Here is a 20409-nt window from a genome sequence, read left to right as displayed (position 1 = left end):
ATACAAGTATGCTTTATAAATTTCGCTGTTATAATTATTTGTTTTTCCATATATGTAGCAGTTTGCGTTTGATGTTTTTGATGTATCAAGTAATGATTATTTCACACGACTATAAATCTTAATGGCAGAAACACACAATAACAAAACACTGAAAAGATGTTGGATGCTTGCGCCTTTCCAAGTAGGACTTTAACTATAAATCTAATCACTTTGCCGGAATTAAACACACAGGGCGAGATTACATATACGGCTTAGGTTTCAGCACAACTGCTGAAACCCATGCCACCGTAACTTCACCTCGCGCATCGGGTGAATCACATATAAGGTGCCCGCAGATCATATACTGCTGTAATTCGGATAAACCGTCAAAGTTCAGAAATGTGCGGAAATACACATTTCTGGAGTCGCCTGTAACTTACGGCAGGCACCGAAGAAAATAGAAAAAAAATATGTTTAATTGACTGTAAAAGTCTAATCCGCCTCCCAAAAATTAACCCAACACGTCAAAACCCCTATATCCGCCATCCCCCCACATCACAACAAATAATAAAAATGTATTAACCTCTAAACCACAATCCCCCCACAACGCAATCTACCTATTTAAATTTATTAACACCTAATCCGCCAACCCCCACATCGCAAAGTACTTAATAAATGTGTTAAACCCTAATCCGCCATCCCCAACATCTCAAAGTACCTAATAAATGTATTAAACCCTAATCCGCAATCCCCCCACATCGCAAAGTACCTAATAAATGTATTAAACCCTAATCCACCATCCCCCACATCGCAAAGTACCTAATAAATGTATTAACCCCTAATCCGCCATCCCCCCACATTGCAAAGTACCTAATAAATGTAATAAAACCTAATCCGCCATCCCCCCACAACGCAAAGTACCTATCAACACTATTAATCCCTAAACCGCCAACCCCCCACAAGGCAAACTACCTATTAAAACTATTAACCCCTAATCCACCAATCCCCCACAACGCAATCTACCTAATTAACCTATTAACCCCTAAACCACCATCCCCCCACAATGCAAAGTATTAATCTAATTACTAAGCCCCCTAACCTAACACCCCCTAAATTAACCCCAATTACATCAAATAAAAAAGACTGTCTCCCTAAAAAATGTATTAAAAATTATCAAAATAAAAAAATCCTAACATTACATAAAAAACAACCTAAGATTAAATTAAAATAAAAAATCTAATACTGCAATATTGCAATATTTTGCAGGCGACGCCGCATTTGTGATCGGACCCACAGAAGTTTATCAGAGTCGTGTAATTATTTTCGTCAGATAATGTTTTCTGAACTTTCTTTTTCAAATTGATCACAATCTTAAAATGCTTCTGTTCCAAGATCTTTACCTCCTGAAAGAAACACAAAATCATTATCTGCTTTACTAATCTACTAATTTTGTAATCCAAAAAAAGAAATGCACAGGATTAATGACAAACAAAATGGCAATTATGTGGGTTTAGTTATTATTCAACACATTGAAAGGCTTTTATGTTCACTGATGCTTTTAATAGAGTGTGTATGTATTTTTAACCCCTTCACTACTGGAACTTTCAGGGAAAAACTTGCCCAAAATACCTGGAGAATTTTTAGCAATTTTTTCACAAACTTTGGGTTTCTCACTGAAACTATTTACATACCGCTTGTGCAATCATGGCACAAATGGTTGTAAAAGCTTCTCTGGGATCCCCTTTGTTCAGAAATTGCAGACATATATGGCTTTGCCATTGCTTTTTGGTAATTAGAAGACCGCTAATTGCAGCTGCTCACCACACTTCTATTATTCTCAGCTGTGAAGGGGTTAATTAGGTAGCTTGTAAAGTTAATTTTAGCTTTAGTGTAGCGATTACCCTCCCACCTGACACTTCTCAACCCCTTATCTCTACCTGATCCCTCCCAAACAGTTATCTTCCCTCCCTCACCCCCACTGGTCACCCCATCTTAGGTACTGGCAGACAGTATGCCAGTATGAAAAATTAAGGCTTTTTTTAAATTAAATATTTTTTATTTTATTTTTATATTTTCTACAGTGTAGGATCCCCACAACCTCCCTGATCCCCCCCAAACAGCTTTCTAACCCTACCCCTCTGCTATCTTGGGTACTAGCAGCTGTCTCCCAGTACCTAATAAAATTATTTTTTAATATAATATTATATATATATACAGTATATATATATATATATATATATATATATATATATATATATATATATATATATATATATATATAAAGTTCAGGATAGACAAGCACTCCAGAAATCCAGTTCCAATGCCCAGGGTGCAACAGATAAATAAATAGAAAATAATGGGGAGTGCACTCGCCAGGACGTTTCAGAAGTTTAATTCCAAAATGTGAACGTTTTCGGGGGGTTAGCCCCTATTAAGACATACAAAGGGGCTAACCCCCCCGAAAACGTTCACATTTTGGAATTAAACTTCTGAAAAGTTCTGGTGAGTGCACTCCCCATTATTTTCTATATATAAATATATATATATATTATAAATGTTTGTAGTGTAGTGATTCCTCCCTCCAGCAAACATTACTTAACAGCCGTGACTGATGGAGTTTACTGAAGACAAAGTACCGCACAACATACTGTATATATATATATATATATACTGGTTATATATATATATATATATATATATGTCTTTTTGGGTGAAGGGGTTAAAGAATCTGAACAGGGGCATTAATGGTTGATATGTGTGTTAATTGGATAATTGTTATTAGTATACAAATGCTTTTTTATTCATTTTTTGGTGATGTTTCTTTCAAAAGTCATCCAGTATGGTGTGTTTTACAAATGTACAAAACTAAAGTTACATTTGCAAACAGTTTGGAGTACTCGATAATAAGTTTAGAAGTATTGTCTGAGGCTTATCAATCCAATTTAGCTGTTTAATTCAGTAAGTGAAAAATGGCCCCATAAATATGTTGCATTGAGAATTTGGCTTGTGATTAGAAAACAGGACTGGGACATTGTTAAAGGGACAGTCTACTACAGAATTGGAATTGTTTAAAAAGATAGATAATTCCTTTATTACCCATTTCCTAGTTTTGCATAACGAACACTGTTATATTAATATACTTTTTACCTTGTATCGAAGCTTCTGCAGACTGACCCTTATTTCAGTTTTTTTGACAGATTTGCATTTTAGCCAACCAGTGCTGACTCATAAATAACTCCACGGGAGTGAGCACAGTGTTATCTATTTGGCACACATGAACTAGCAGTGTCTAATTGAAAAACTGTCAAATCCACTGAGATATGAGGCTGCCTTCAAGGGCTTAGAAATTAGCATATTTAACTTTCAACAAAGAACACAAAGAGAACAATGCAAATTTGATTATAAAAGTAAATTTTTAAGTTGTTTAAAATTGCACGCACTTTAATGAAGTTTAATTTTCAGTAGACTGTCCCTTTAAGTAGAAAACCATTTTTAACCAAAATGATAATGAACAAAAGTGCTGCAGGTTAACATGCCAAAAATAATCAAACTATGGACTGTGAAAACCCCACATAGGGCAAGATTACAAGTGATGCGGAAATTCATTTGCGAAAACTGCGAGCCCGTTCTGACTTTTTTGCATTTGGGGTTGTTCAGCTATTACAAGTTAAGAAATAACTTATTTTGCGCATGCGTTAAGCCGTGTAATGCAAACTGCGAAATCGTGTTCACGTATTCCCCATAGAAGTCAATGGAGAAGACAAATAGAAAAAAACCCATAAAAACCCAAATCTGTTGCGCAAAGCCCATGATGTATTCTCCTTGAAAAGTGTACATGAAATGGGAATATTTCATATTGCGAAAATGTTTTTGCAACGGAATATGTTCTATTTCTATTTGAAATAAATATGTCTCTATATATGTGATGATTTTTGGACAGATATATCTATAGCGAGATATGCATATGATTATATATATGTCTAGATATCTTGAGATCTATAAATGCGAATATCTGTTTTAAAATCCATCTGAGATATTGTTTAATGTGCATAAGATTGTAATGTGAAATCTCTTCATTATCTCCATAGTTAAACATACGTCTATATATATAAATCCATGTTTCTCTATATATGTGTATGTATCTCAATGTAAAATCCCCGCGTCTGCTTTTTTTTTCTAGCACCCGATATCTCGTATCTTTGAGCCCTTATAAATTTTGTATGCAAAATTGTTTTAAATCATTTTTATTAGACAGTGTTAATATGATTGTATCTGTACTTTGTAATGTTTTTATGTTGTGCAAAGCTCTTAACTACAGTTCTTTTAGCGCAGAAAGGATTGTTGCATAAAAGGGGAATGCGCGTTTATTCAAGACTTATAATACCTGAGCAATAGAAATTGATTGCGAAAAGATCACATTGCACGCGGAAATGCCATTATGCGCTATTTGTAATCTTGCTGATAGTAAGGTAGAGTAAAAAATGCACCAATTGCATGATTTATCAAATTCGATTACATAATATTTGCATTGGAATTTCCCTTTAAATGCGTCAGTTTACAAGTCATAAAGATTATACAAGTAGGGAAGAAGCAAGCTGTGGTTACCTATAATTATCTTTATTCATTGAATAAAAAAAAAATCCCAGTGCCTTACAATTTGACACCAGTATTTCAATTTGCCTGAAGCTTTTTATTATTAATGCTATTATTATTCGGCTAGATTACGAGTTTTGCTGTAAGAGCTGCACGGTACTAACTTGCAAGTTATTGTCACCGCTCACCTCCCTACAGCGCTGCTATTACAGGTTTCCATAAACCCGGCATTAGCAGGTAATATTGCAGCGTAAAGCAAAATTGAGCTCCATACCGCACTCCAATACCAGCGCTGCGGTGAGCTGGTTTTACGTGCTCATGCACAATTTTCCCATAGACATCAATGGGGAGAGTCAGCTAAAAAAAAGCCTAACACCTGAAATAAAGGAGCGTAAAGCTCTGTAACGCAGCCCCATTGATTCCTATGGTTAAAGAAAAGTTATGTTTAAATCTAACACCCTAACATAAACCCTGAGTCTAAACACCCCTAATCTGCTGCCCCCGACATCGCCGACACCTAGCCACACTTATTAACCCCTAATCTGCCGCCCCTAACTTTGCTGCCACCTATATTACACTTATTAACCCCTAATCTGCCACCCCCAATGTCGCCACCACCTACCTACACTTATTAAACCCCTAATCTGCTACCCCCAACGTCGCCGCCACTATACTAAAGTTATTAACCCCTAAATCTAACCCTAACACCTACTAACTTTAATGTAATTAAAATAAATCTAAATAAAACCTACTATTAATAACTAAATAATTCCTATTTAAAACTAAATACTTACCTGTAAAATAAACCCTAAAATAGCTACAATATAACTAATAATTACATTGTAGCTATCTTAGGTTTTATTTTTATTTCACAGGCAAGTTTGTATTTATTTTAACTAATTTCTTTTTTATTTTGTGTAATTTAGTGTTTGTTTGTTTTTGTAATTAAATTAATTGTATTTAATTAATGTAATTTATTTAATTGTAGTGTAAGGTTAGGTGCTAGTGTAAGACAGGTTAGGTTTTATTTTACAGGTACATTTTTATTTATTTTAACTAGGTAGTTAGTAAATAGTTAATAACTATTTACTAACTATTCTACCTAGTTAAAATAAATACAAACTTGCTTGTGAAATAAAAATAAAACCTAAGATTGCTACAATGTAACTATTAGTTATATTGTAGCTAGCTTAGGGTTTATTTTACAGGTAAGTATTTAGTTTTAAATAGGAATTATTTAGTTATTAATAGTAGGTTTTAGTTAGATTTATTTTAATTACATTAAAGTTAGGGTGTGTTAGGGTTAGACTTAGGGTTAGGTTTAGGGGTTAATAACTTTAGTATAGTGGCAGCAATTTTGGGGGCAGCAGATTAGAGGTTAATAACAGTAATGTAGGTTGCGGTGATGTTAGGGACAGCAGATTAGGGGTTAATAATATTTAACTAGTGTTTGTGATGCGGGAGTATTGCAGTTTAGGGGTTAATTTGTTTATTATAGTGGCAGTGATGTCCGGAGCGGCAGATTAGGGGTTAATAATTTTATTATAGTGTTTGCGATGCGGGAGGGCCTAGGTTTAGGGGTTAATAGGTAGTTTATGGGTGTTAGTATACTTTTTAGCACTTTAGTTATGAGTTTTATGGTACAGCTTTGTAGCATAAAACCCATAACTACTGACTTTCAGTTTACGTTATGGATCTTGATGGTATAGGCTGTACCACTCACTTTTTGGCCTCTCAGGCAAAATCGTAATAACGGCGCTATGTAAGTCCCATTGAAAAAGGACTTTGTGAAAGCTGCGGTAGTTACGTTGCATTACAGACAAAAATGTGTGCTGTACAGAAATACCTGCAAAACTCGTAATACCAGCGGTAGTGAAAAAGAGCCATACCGCTGCTTTTTCACTCATACCGCAAAACTCGTAATCTAGCCAATTATTATTAATAATCATCATCATAATAAATACTTTTAAAGACAATTACAAAAATAATGAAGGATTAGAGGACCCTGCCCTAGAGTTGCCATCTGATGTAGGTCACCTTGTATAAATGTCTAAAATGTAAAACATATAACACAAAAAAATTAAAACAAAACAATCCAAGCAGATAATATGAAGACTGACACTGCCCCCAATTTGTAGTTATCTTAAACAAAACAGGAAGTTTAAAGTGAAAGTCAACCCTAGCGTTTGTGAAACGCTAGGATTGACTATTGAAACAAAAAAGGGGACTTTCATTCATGAAGTTTAAAATACTTCATGCAGAAATCTCCTTTATTTGTTTCAAGCTATCGCCACTCTGAGCTGCTAAGGTGACGTTTTAACCTCTTAGCCAATAGCCGTGCAGTAAATCCGGCTCCCAAGGGCGCTAAGCCAGATTTACTGCACGTTGGTGTAACAACTTTTGATTTCTTACAAGCCCTCTGTCTGTATAAAAGCAATGTTGGAACAGACTGTGTTACTACACCCTCTTAAGCAATATTTGGAGAGTATTGTACTGCAGGAAGTAGTATATTGCTCTCAAAATGGCGATAAAAAGGCAATTAACAAAGAAAGACAGAGAGACCATTATAACCCTTAAAAGTGTAGGTCTTTCCTTTAGAGAAATTACAAAGAAAGCCAAGGTTTCAGTGAGTACAGTTTCCTACACCATCAAAAGGCACTTGAAAACTAGAGTAAACTCTGACAGAACACAACAGAACCAGAAGACAAGTTTTTGAGAGTCAACCGCTTACGTGACAGGCAGCTCACAGGACAATAGCTTCAAGCACAGCTTAACACTGATCGTATAGGAAGATTAGGGAACTATAGGGGATTTGTGGCATTAAAGCCAAGTGTAGAATTAAACACTAGCTAATCAAATATATATGGGGATAAAAATTACACTTTATTTAACATATATTCAAAAACAGACAAAACAGTAAAACAGACACCAATCTGGAATCTTGGAGATGGGTATGTATACTTCCAAATTCCATATAAATCAGTATCAGTATTCCATCAACAGTGTCTTAAATTAAAAACATGAGGGCAAAACACTGATCGTAGTAAGCAAGTCACAGTTTCAACTGTGAAGAAAAGACTTTAAGCTGCAGGTTTGACAGGTCGATTGGCAGTAAGAAAGCCATTGCTAAGATGGCAAAATAAAAAAAGAGGCTTGTCTAGGTCATGAAGCACCGCCAGTGGACTACTGAAGACTGGAAAACGATCTTATGGACCGATTAATTAAAATTTGAGATCTTTGGTTCATCGCGCATGGTTTTGTATGCCAGTGAGTAGGCAAAAGGATGGTTCCTTAGTGTGACACCAACTGTCAAACATGGAGGAGGAAGTGTGATGATCTGTGGCTCTTTTGCTAAATCCAGAGTCTGCAACTTGCACAGAATGAGTGGCATCCCGAACCAAAACTACTACCACAGCATTTTGCAGTGCCATGCAATACCCTCCAGTTTACACCTAGTTGTTCAGGGGTTCATCCAACAGCAAGATAATGAGCCAAAACATACCTCCAGGCTGTGTCAGAACTACCTAAGAAGAAAAGAACAAGACGGTAGGCGTCAAAACATGTCTCCAGACTTAAACCCCACAAGCTGGTTTGCGACGAACTGGAAAGAAAAGTGAGAGCAAAGCAACCTACAAGTGCAACACATTTGTGGGAACTTCTGCAACAGAGTTGGGAAGAACTTTCCAAACAATATTTGATTTCTGTTGTAGAAAGAATGCCACAAGTGTGTTCAGCTGTTATATCAGCAAAAGGTGGCTACTTTGATGAGTTAAAAATTTAGAGTACATTTTTTTTAAAGAAAATGATTCCATTAATTCTTTTTATGTCCAATTGTTTATTTGTTCTGTGCTTTATTTTCCCCATTAGTACATTGAGACATTAAACTGCATACATTTCAATAAAAACTTAAAAAATTGAGCTGTTCTAAAACTTTTGACTGGTAGTGTGTGTGTATATCTATATATATAAAACAATGAAAGAAATGACCTAAGCACACAGGAAAAGAATGGTAGTATAAAAAAAGGTGGTAATGCTACTATTGTAACTACCTATACATGTGATACAAGATCAAATATCATAATCCTCAAAAGAGTTCAGCACAAAACAAATGGTGATATAGTACCATATGATGGCATCCAGTGACAAGATACACACAATATGGCTGCAAAGCAGGTACTCACCAGTGTGCGTGTATGTGTATATATGTGTTTATAATCAGTGTGCGTGAGAGTGTGTGTATTTATGTGTTTATAATCAGTGTGCGTGAGAGTGTGTGTATTTATGTGTTTATAATCATTGTGCGTGAGTGTGTATGTGTATATATGTGTTTATCTCACAGGGAGATGAGAAGGCGCGCTGTTATAAATATATAAGATAAGCAATGCAAATTGTGATATGAGCCCTAAAAAGTAAAAGGTCCCACAGATAGTTACTCCGTCTTTATCGAGTGTGTCTTACTCGGTTGTCGGCTCTGGAAAGAATAATGGCAGTCCGTATTGGTCCGGTGATCTTGTTCGTCAAAGTTTCTGTGTAGGCAGCTCCTCTTGTTCCCAGAGAGCAGGGATATAACTGTTTAGAAAAAGAGATGGAGAGGGCGCCACATAGCGTAATATTGTTTCAAAAAGGGATAATACAACAAGCAGAGTGGTAATGCGCTTACCGGAGACTGTGGTACTGTGCTGTGACCAGTACTAAATCGCCTGCTAGCACTTTAGTCAGTGGCTAGTACACTGTCAGATACGATTCTTCCCGGGGCTTTCTCCTTGGGATACCAAAGCGAATGGTATCTGAAGAAACGACCCTTGGTGGTTGAGAAACGCGTTATAATAAAGCCTATTTTAAATTCTTTTAAACTTTGGAAGTTGTGCACCTCTTTTACGGAACAAACCTAATTGAGCAATATACTATAGTTGCTGAACCTAGAAACGCCTACAGCACAATTCCCTGTCCCAAGGAGAAAGCCCCGGGAAGAATCGTATCTGACAGTGTACTAGCCACTGACTAAAGTGCTAGCAGGCGATTTAGTACTGGTCACAGCACAGTACCACAGTCTCCGGTAAGCGCATTACCACTCTGCTTGTTGTATTATCCCTTTTTGAAACAATATTACGCTATGTGGCGCCCTCTCCATATATGTGTTTATAATCAGTGTGTGTGAGTGTGTATGTGTATATATGTGTTTATAATCAGTGTGCGTGAGTGTGTATGTGTATATATGTGTTTATAATCAGTGTGTGTGAGTGTATATGTGTATATATGTGTTTATAATCAGTGTGCGTGAGTGTGTATGTGTATATATGTGTTTATAATTAGTGTGCGTGTGTGTGTATATGTATATATGTGTTTACAATCAGTGTGCGTGAGTGTGTATGTGTATATATGTGTTTATAATCAGTGTGCTTGAGAGTGTATGTATTTATGTGTTTATAATCAGTGTACGTGAGAGTATGTGTATATATGTGTTTATAATCAGTGTGCGTGAGTGTGTAAGGGAATATATGTCTTTATAATTAGTGTGCGTGAGTGTGTATGTGTATATATGTGTTTATAATCAGTGTGCGTGAGTGTGTAAGTGAATATATGTGTGTACATGTGTGTGAATATGAGTACATGTGTAAATGTGAATGTGCACTCAGTGGGTGCACACATGTGAATGTCCCCCCTCAGTAGTCTTTAAAAGCTGCCTAGGTCTATAGTGATTGTATTTATTCATTTAAACTTTGCCTTGTAGAATAAGAATCGTACATCTGATGACAACACCCATTTATAAATCAACTTCCTGTGACCTTGAATAATTCAGCTATAATTTACTGACAGTCTATTAGTGATAATACTAATTTCTCTAAACTGAATGGTACAAAGTGCTGCTATAGGTATATGCTATTATTACATATTATCTGACTAAGGATTTACAAATGAGTCACTGTCCATATCATTAAATATATTTGTTTTTTCCAAGAACAGCATGTTTATAGAACTACAGATATCTGCTGTCTAGCAATATTCCAAGGTCCATTTGCTTTTAAAGTATTAATGACGCTATAAGTTTATGGCTATTTACTGTATATAAAATATATTAGCTCTTGACGTTCTTGCTTCTATTTAATGTTGCCGGCGTATATGAAAGAAGTAAGCAAAAGCATTATTATCATTATATACAAATTTGAGAGAAAGAAAAAAAATGGAAGGCTTTAAATAAATAACATTGGTGTATTGCTAGATGTTTGCAATTAATATATATCTTCCATATGTTAAGAACACATGCAATGTCTAGAGAGATACAGCTAAAAAATCATTCTTTCCGTCTGACCCATTAAAATAACAGTGCACGCACAACACATAGCCAATGGTACAGAGATTCAAGAGGTAGGTGCACGGCCAGTGGCTGGTAAAGTGAATAAATAAGAATTCATGGAGGTGTTTAAGATTAAGTTGTTTTTTTATTAGTGCAAATAATATTCTTTATGCTCTTTAATTTTTAATTTGTAGTGTATGTATTGGGTACTTGTAAAGCACGGCTAATCACCCGTAAGGGTCTCAAGGCGCTGCTCATTTTATCGACCTCGGAAGGATGAAAGGCTGATTGGACCTCGCCGGGGATCGAACCTGCAACCCTTGGATTGCTACAGAGATCAGCCACAGTGCCTTAGCATGCTGAGCTGTCTGTCCGGTAGTGCAGTTATTTGGAAATTTACTATCCCTATAACTAAAGTTGGGTGTCAGGGATAGGGGGTTGGGGTGGTTTGGATAAAGCATTTAGGGGATAAGACACAATTGGGTTTTATGGTTAAAGGGTTTGGGTGTGGTGGGTTTGAGTAATAAGGTCAGTGGATGGGTCATGAATATGGAGGGTAAGTGCTGAGGTGGGTCTGGTTATATGCAGTAGCTGCTCTGGTGGTTGGGGGTGTCACCAAGGCTGGATTGGCCTACCAGGATACCAGGAGATTTACTAGTGGGCTGCAACAGCTGGGACTAGAAAGCTACAATTTAAAAGGGGTGATTAATAGATGAAATCGGTTTGTAGGGTGCCTATATAACTACAATCTGGAACTATTTTTTAATACAGTTAGTTGCATGAGTGGGCTGGCAGTTAGGGGTTAACAATAGTTACGCTTAAAATTGCAAAAAGCAAATTGTGAATTTAGCAAACAAAATGACAGCTTAAATGCTTTTTAAACAATTTTGTGTGCAGATGTTCTGTAACACAATGCTTATTGGCTGATATATAATATGTATAAAAAACTGTCTGCTTACAATCATTTTTACTTTTTATTTTACAAAACTGTCACAAAGATTATGAGAGAGGCTGTGCGGTGCTAACGAGCAGTTTATGCTCAGCACTCACTTACAGACAGTGCTGGTATTACGGGTTATTACAAACCCGGTGTTAACCGCAAAAAAGTGAGCGTAGAGCAAAATTTTGCTCCACATCTCACCTCAATACCAGCGCTGCTTACATTAGCGGTGGGCTGGTAAAACATGCTCGTGCACGATTTCCCCATAAGGATCAATGGGGGAGAGCCGATTGAAAAAAAAAAAAAGAAGCAGCATTTAGCTCCTAACGCAGCCCCATTGATTCCTATGGGGAAATAAAAGTTATGTCTACACCTAACACCCTAACATGAACCCCGAGTCTAAACACCCCTAATCTTACACTTATTAACCCCTAATCTGCTGCCCCCAACATCGCAGACACCTACATTATATTTATTAACCCCTAATCTGCCACCCCCAATGTCATCGCAACCTAACTACATTTATTAACCCCTAATCTGCCGCCCCCAACGTTGCCACCACTATAATAAAGTTATTAACCCCTAAACCTAAGTCTAACCCTAACCCCCTAACTTAAATATAATTTAAATAAATCTAAATAAAATTACTACAATTAACTAAATTATTCCTATTTAAAACTAAATACTTACCTAGCTAGATTTAGAGTTTTGTCCAAGATGGCGTCCCTCGAATTCCGATTGGCTGATAGGATTCTATCAGCCAATCGGAATTAAGGTAGGAAAATTCTGATTGGCTGATGGAATCAGCCAATCAGAATCAAGTTCAATCCGATTGGCTGATCCGATCAGCCAATCAGATTGAGCGCGCATTCTATTGGCTGATCGGAACAGCCAATAGAATGCGAGTTCAATCTGATTGGCTGATTGAATCAGCCAATCGGATTGAACTTGATTCTGATGGGCTGATTCCATCAGCCAATCAGAATTTTCCTACCTTAATTCCGATTGGCTGATAGAATCCTATCAGCCAATCGGAATTCGAGGGACGCCATCTTGGATGACGTCCCTTAAAGGAACCGTCATTCGTCGGGAAGTCGTCGTCGGAAGAAGATGGGTCCGCGGTGGAGGTCTTCAAGATGGAGCCGGTCCTCATCGGATGAAGATAGAAGATGCCGCTTGGAAGAAGATGGTTGCCGGTCCGGATCTACTCTTCTTCCCGGATTGGATGAAGACTTTGGAGCCTCTTCTGGACTTCTTCAGCCGTCGGATGATGGATGTCTAGCCTCCGCTTGGGCTTAGATGAAGATATCGGAGCCAGGACAGATTGGTGTGATACCCGGTGAGGTGAAGACAAGGTAGGAAGATCTTCAGGGGCTTAGTGTTAGGTTTATTTAAGGGGGGTTTGGGTTAGATTAGGGGTATGTGGGTGGTGGGTTGTAATGTTGGGGGGGGGTATTTTATGTGTTTTTTTACAGGAAAAAGAGCTGAATTTCTTGGGGCATGCCCCGCAAAGGGCCCTGTTCAGGGCTGGTAAGGTAAAAGAGCTTTGAACTTTGGTAATTTAGAATAGGGTAGGGCATTTTTTATTTTGGGGGGCTTTGTTATTTTATTAGGGGGCTTAGAGTAGGTGTAATTAGTTTAAAATTGTTGTAATATTTTTCTTATGTTTGTAAATATTTTTTTATTTTTTGTAACTTAGTTGTTTTTTATTTTTTGTACTTTAGTTAGTTTATTTCATTGTAGTTATTTGTAGGTATTGTATTTCATTCATTTATTGATAGTGTAGTGTTAGGTTTAATTGTAGGTAATTGTAGGTATTTTATTTAATTTATTTATTGATAGTGTAGTGTTAGGTTTAATTGTAACTTAGGTTAGGATTTATTTTACAGGTAATTTTGTAATTATTTTAACTAGGTAGCTATTAAATAGTTCTTAACTATTTAATAGCTATTGTACCTGGTTAAAATAAATACAAAGTTGCCTGTAAAATAAATATTAATCCTAAAATAGCTATAATATAATTATAATTTTTATTGTAGCTATATTAGGATTTATTTTACAGGTAAGTATTTAGCTTTAAATAGGAATAATTTATTTAATTAGAGTTAATTAATTTCGTTAGATTTAAATGATATTTAAGTTAGGGGGGTGTTAGGGTTAGACTTAGCTTTAGGGGTTAATACATTTATTAGAATAGCGGTGAGCTCCAGTCGGCAGATTAGCGGTTAATGTTTGAAGTTATGTGTCGGCGATGTTAGGGAGGGCAGATTAGGGGTTAATACTATTTATTATAGGGTTAGTGAGGAGGATTAGGGGTTAATAACTTTATTATAGTAGCGATGAGATCCGCTCGGCAGATTAGGGGTTAATAAGTGTAGGCAGGTGGAGGCGACGTTGAGGGGGCAGGTTAGGGGTTAATAAATATAATATAGGGGTCAGCGGTGTTAGGGGCAGCAGATTAGGGGTACATAGCTATAATGTAGCTGGCGGCGGTGTGCGGACGGCAGATTAGGGGTTAATAAGTGTAGGTAGCTGGCGGCGACGTTGTGGGGGGCAGATTAGGGGTTAATAAATATAATATAGGGGTCGGCGGTGTTAGGGGCAGCAGATTAGGGGTACATAAGTATAACGTAGGTGGCGGTCGGCAGATTAGGGGTTAAAAATTTTTAATCAAGTGGCGGCGATGTGGGGGGACCTCGGTTTAGGGGTGCATAGGTAGTTTATGGGTGTTAGTGTACTTTAGGGCACAGTAGTTAAGAGCTTTGTGAACCGGCGTTAGCCCACAAAGCTCTTAACTACTGACTTTTTTCTGCGGCTGGAGTTTTGTCGTTAGATTTCTAACGCTCACTTCAGCCACGACTCTAAATACCGGAGTTAGAAAGATCCCATTGAAAAGATAGGATACGCAATTGACGTAAGGGGATCTGCGGTATGGAAAAGTCGCAGCTGAAAAGTGAGCGTTAGACCCTTTTTTGACTGACTCCAAATACCGGCGGTAGCCTAAAACCAGCGTTAGGAGCCTCTAACGCTGGTTTTCACGGCTATCGCCAAACTCCAAATCTAGGCCTAAGCTAGCTACAATATAACTAATAGTAACATTGGAGCTAGCTTAGGGTTTATTTTTATTTTACAGGCAAGTTTGTATTTATTTTAACTAGGTACAATAGTTATTAAATAGTTATTAACTATTTACTAACTACCTAGTTAAAATAAAGAGAAATTTGCCTGTAAAATAAAACCTAACCTAAGTTACAAAAACACCTAACACTACACTACAATTAAATTAATTCCCTAAATTAAATACAATTAATTACAATTAAATAAAATTATCTAAAGTACAAAAACAAACAAACACTAAATTACAGAAAATAATAAAGAAATTACAAGATTTTTAAACTAATTACACCTAATCAAATCCCCCTAACAAAATTAAAAAAGCCCCCCCAAAATAAAAAAACCCTACCCTACACTAAATTACAAATAGCCCTTAAAAGGGCCTTTTGCGGGGCATTGCCCCAAAGTAATCAGCTCTTTTACCTGAAAAAAAATTACAATTCCCCCCAACATTAAAACCCACCACCCACATAATCAAACCTACTCTAAAACCCACCCAATCCCCCCTTAAAAGAACCTAACACTAACCCCCTAAATATCACATTACCGGGAGACGTCTTCACCCAACCGGGCCAAAGTCCTCAACGAAGCCGGGAAAAGTCTTCATCCAAGATGGGCGAAGTGGTCATCCAGACGGCATCTTCATCCATCCGGCGCGGAGGGGGTCCATCTTCAAGACATCCGACAAGGAGCATCCTCTTCTTCCGACGGCTAAACACAGAATGAAGGTTCCTTTAAATGACATCATCCAAGATGGCGTCCCTTCAATTCCAATTGGCTGATAGAACTCTATCAGCCAATCGGAATTAAGGTAGAAAAAATCCTATTGGCTGATTGCATCAGCCAATAGGATTGAACTGGCATTCTATTGACTGATTGGAACAGCCAATAGAATGCCAGCTCAATCATATTGGCTGATTGGATCAGCCAATAGGATTGAACTTCAATCCTATTGGCTGATTGTATCAGCCAATAGGATTTTTTCTACCTTAATTCTGATTGGCTGATAGAATTCTATCAGCCAATCGGAATTGAAGGGACGCCATCTTGGATGATGCCATTTAAAGGAACCTTCATTCTGTGTTTAGCCGTCGGAAGAAGAGGATGCTCCGCGTTGGATGTCTTGAAGATGGACCCGCTCTGCGTCGGATGGATGAACATAGAATATGCAGTCTGGATGAAGACTTCTGCCTGTCTGGAGGACCACTTCGCCTAGCTTGGATGAAGACTGCTCCCGACTTCGTTGAGGACTTCGGCCCGGTTGGGTGAAGACGTCTCCTGGTAAGGTGATCTTCAGGGGGTTAGTGTTAGGTTTTTAAGGGGGGATTGGGTGGGTTTTAGAGTAGGGTTGGTTGTGTGGGTGGTGGGTTTTAATGTTGGGGGGGTTGTAATTTTTTTTCAGGTAAAAGAGCTGATTATTTGGGGCAATGCCCCGCAAAAGGCCCTATTAAGGGCTATTTGTAATTTAGTCTAAGGTAGGGCTTTTTTTATTTTGGGGGGGCTTTTTTATTTTGTTAGGGGGATTAGATTAGGTGTAATTAGTTTAAAAATCTTGTAATTTCTTTATTATTTTCTGTAATTTAGTGGGTTTTTTTTGTACTTTAGATAATTTTATTTAATTGTAATTAATTGTATTTAATTTAGGTAATTAATTTAATTGTAGTGTAGTGTTAGGTGTTATTGTTACTTAGGTTAGGTTTTATTTTACAGATACATTTGTCTTTATTTTAACTAGGTAGTTAGTAAATAGTTAATAACTATTTAATAACTATTGTACCTAGTTAAAATAAATACAAAGTTGCCTGTAAAATAAAAATAAACCCTAAGCCAGATACAATGTAACTATAAGTTATATTGTAGCTAGCTTAGGGTTTATTTTATAGGTATTTAGTTTTAAATAGGAATAATGTAGTTAATTGTAGTAATTTTATTTAGATTTATTTAAATTATATTTAAGCTAGGGGGTGTTAGGGTTAGACTTAGGTTTAGGGGTTAATAACTTTATTATAGTGGCGGCGACGTTGGGGGCATCAGATTAGGGGATAATAAATGTAGGTAGGTGACGGCGATGTTAGGGCCGACAGATTAGGGGTTAATAATATTTAAATAGTGTTTGTGATGCGGGAGTGCTGCGTTTTAGGGGTTAATATATTTATTATAGTGGCGGCGATGTCCGGTTTGGCAGATTAGGGGTTAAAAAATTATTTTAATGTTTGCGATGTGGGAGGGCCTCGGTTTAGGGGTTAATAGGTAGTTTATGGGTGTTAGTGTACTTTTTAGCACTTTAGTTAAGAGTTTTATGCTATGGCGTTGTAGTGTAAAACTCTTAGCTACTGACTTTTAAATGCGGTACCAGTCTTGACAGGAGAGGGTCTACCGCTCACTTTTAGTCAGACTCGAAATACCGGCGCTATGCAAGTCCCATTGAAAATATAGGATACGCAATTGACGTAAGTGGATTTGCGGTATTTCCGAGTCTGGTCAAAAAAGTGAGCGGTACACCTGTACCTTCAAGACTCGTAATACCAGCGGGCGTTAAAACCGGCCAACGCTGCTTTTTAAGCAATCTAGCCGTGTGATTTTTCTATCAGAGTAGCTAAATGTTCTGGTAAGATGAGATCCCTCTTGCACTTATATCCAGTGTTTTCTAGTGTTATTTCACACTCAGTAGCTCTGTTTTGGTACGTGATTGACTGTTAAAAAATGCCTCTATTTAATATGCTGCTATTCTGTTTTTTAATATCTTGTCAGTTGCTATGTGATGTTCAAGCCTTGTCAATACCAACTATAATTACTAAATATATTAGTTGAGTGACGGCATTCAACCTCCATCCAATTATTTGAAACTTATCTCACTCTGACCTGGCCTGAATCAAATTTTCCCCATTTGGGCTTTTGGAATATCCGTTATCCTGTCATTAACTAATTTAAAGGACCCAGCGGACTGCACTGACCTATAAAGCAAAGCAAGGGATAGCAGAGCAAGGGTATGCTATCATTATCATTTGCTAGGATTAATTAAGCTTTTCAAACAGAGGCAAAAATAATTATACAATGGTTGAACAAGTACTGCTGTAATATTGTTGTTCCATCTGTGTTACTGATAACCTCTTTTTTTTAATAAATGATTAATAACTTTATGTTCCTCTATAACAAACTATATTACTCACTTATTCCTTTCCCCTCATCACCTGTAACATTCATTGGACCATGCTACCCTTACATAACTTCTGCCCATTTGAGCTCCACACATTCCTAAACTCTATCTATGCACATCCTAAAGACACATATTTTCAATCTCTCCTTCAGCATTGGTATATTTCTCTTATCACTTAACCATGCATTAGTCACACCTATCCTCAAAAAAACTCTCTATCTCCCCTCCAACTATTCTCCCCCTCCAACTACCGTCCCATTTCCATACTGCTCCTTGACTCAAAACTTCTTGAAAGGTGAGATTATAAACGTCTATCACATTTTCTCCCGTGAAACTTCCCCCCTAATACATTGCAATCTGGATTTTGTCCCAACACTCCACGGAGACTGCAATCATTAAAGGGACAGTGTACACCAATTTTCATATTGCTGCATGTAATGGACATTACTATTAAGAAGAATATGCACAGATACTGATATAAAAATCCTGTATAAAACCTTTTAAAAAATTACTTAGAAGCTCCCAGTTTAGCACTGTTGATGAGGTTAGGCTGGGCCAGCCAGTGAAAGGGGCTGGGAAAGCAGGAAGAGCAGGCACTCCCCTCCTCCTGTGCATATGAAAAGACCCATTACACAACCATGAGTCTTTAGATGTCAGAAAACATCTAAAACTTTGAGGCTTGGATAGGAGTCTGAAAATATGCACAATGTTATTTAAAAATAAGCAAAACTATAAATTTTTACAAAAAGGCTCCCAGACGGGTTATATAAATGGATCATATACAAAACATACTGTATATGCATAGAAAATCTAGTGTACAATGTCCCTTTAAGGTTACTAAACACCAGCAAAATCAAAAGACCATTTTCTATATGAATCATTTGCAATCTGTTCTGTCTGCAGGCTTTGATTCTGTTGACCACCATCTCTTGCTCTAAACCTTCTAGTGTTTTTGGTATTTGCAACACAACCCTTTTGTGATTCTCCTCCTACCACTCTAACCATACTATTAGTGTATCCTTCTCTGGCACACATTACCTTAACTATTTCAATTCTATCCTCTCTGGTCTCCCTAACTGCCGTCTGTCCTCTTTACAATCCATAATGAATACCTCTGCCCTGCTGATCTTTTTTATATAAATACAAAACAAATAGATAACTTGTAAATTACAAAAATAAACAATCCAAATAAAATATAACAACGTGATATAGTGCATTCTCAAAGGATATAGAAATATATATTGAGAGAGATGTGCAATCCTAAATTGGTAGAATGTTGCTTGAAGACATTCAATTTCCAAGAGAGTAAAGGTAATAATCTGTGTAACTTTATTACTGCAACTATAGAACCATACTGACATATTACTGAGCTTAGAACCCAGCTCAATGTATAATAGCCCAAATGATCTCCCTCCATTGGAATAAAGAAGTGGATAAACCTTAACTTGCCAAATAACAGCTTTTCTTAAAAGGTGTATTTGCAGCCTGGGGTATTATTACTGGTACTGTCCAAAGCAGAAATCGCCCACTTACACAGACAGTGACAGCATACAATATCCAGTGTTTAGTGGTCTATCGGTTCAGTAGAAAAGTCCCGACCTCTTTGTGACATCACCTTCACGTATCTAACATACGTTTCGCCAATAATACCGCTTGGCTTTCTCAAGGATATTGTATGCCAGACTCTTTTTATACTGTCAAATCCACTTTTGTTTGGTTGTTAATGGCTTTCTTTTTTCAGTTTGCACAGGTTTTAGCATGTAATCAATCAGTAAAGTATATACACAGGTTGTAGCATGTAATCATACAATCATAAAGTATGGAGGCCTTTGAGATTGTAAAATATTAAAAGAGTGGATTATAAAATTAAGAAGAAAAACAGGAAAACAGCCCAACACGCTTTTATAAGGATTTTGTGTGTGATGATTTAGGAGATATGCTGATTGATTACATGCTAAAACCTGTGTAAACTGAAAAAGAGAGCCACAGAGGGAGATCATTTGGGCTATTGGTTCTAAGCTCAGTTATATGTGAGTATGGGGCATATGTATCAAGCTCCAAATGGAGCTTGATGCCCCGTGTTTCTGGCAAGCCTGCAGGCTCACCAGAAACAGCAGTTATGAAGCAGCGGTCACAAAGACCCCTGCTCCATAACCTGTCCGCCTGCTCTGAGCAGGCGGACAGACATCGCCAGAAATCAACCCGATCGAGTACGATCGGGTTGATTGACACCCCCCTGCTGGCGGCCTATTGGCCGCGAGTCTGCAGGGGGCGGCGTTGCACCAGCAGCTTTTGTGAGCTGCTGGTGCAATGCTGAATACGGCAAGCATA

The sequence above is a fragment of the Bombina bombina genome, chromosome 4, assembly GCF_027579735.1.
Source record: "Bombina bombina isolate aBomBom1 chromosome 4, aBomBom1.pri, whole genome shotgun sequence".
Taxonomy (NCBI): Eukaryota; Metazoa; Chordata; class Amphibia; order Anura; family Bombinatoridae; genus Bombina; species Bombina bombina.
The sequence above is the reverse complement of the archived record's forward strand: the minus strand, read 5'-3'. Positions refer to the sequence as shown.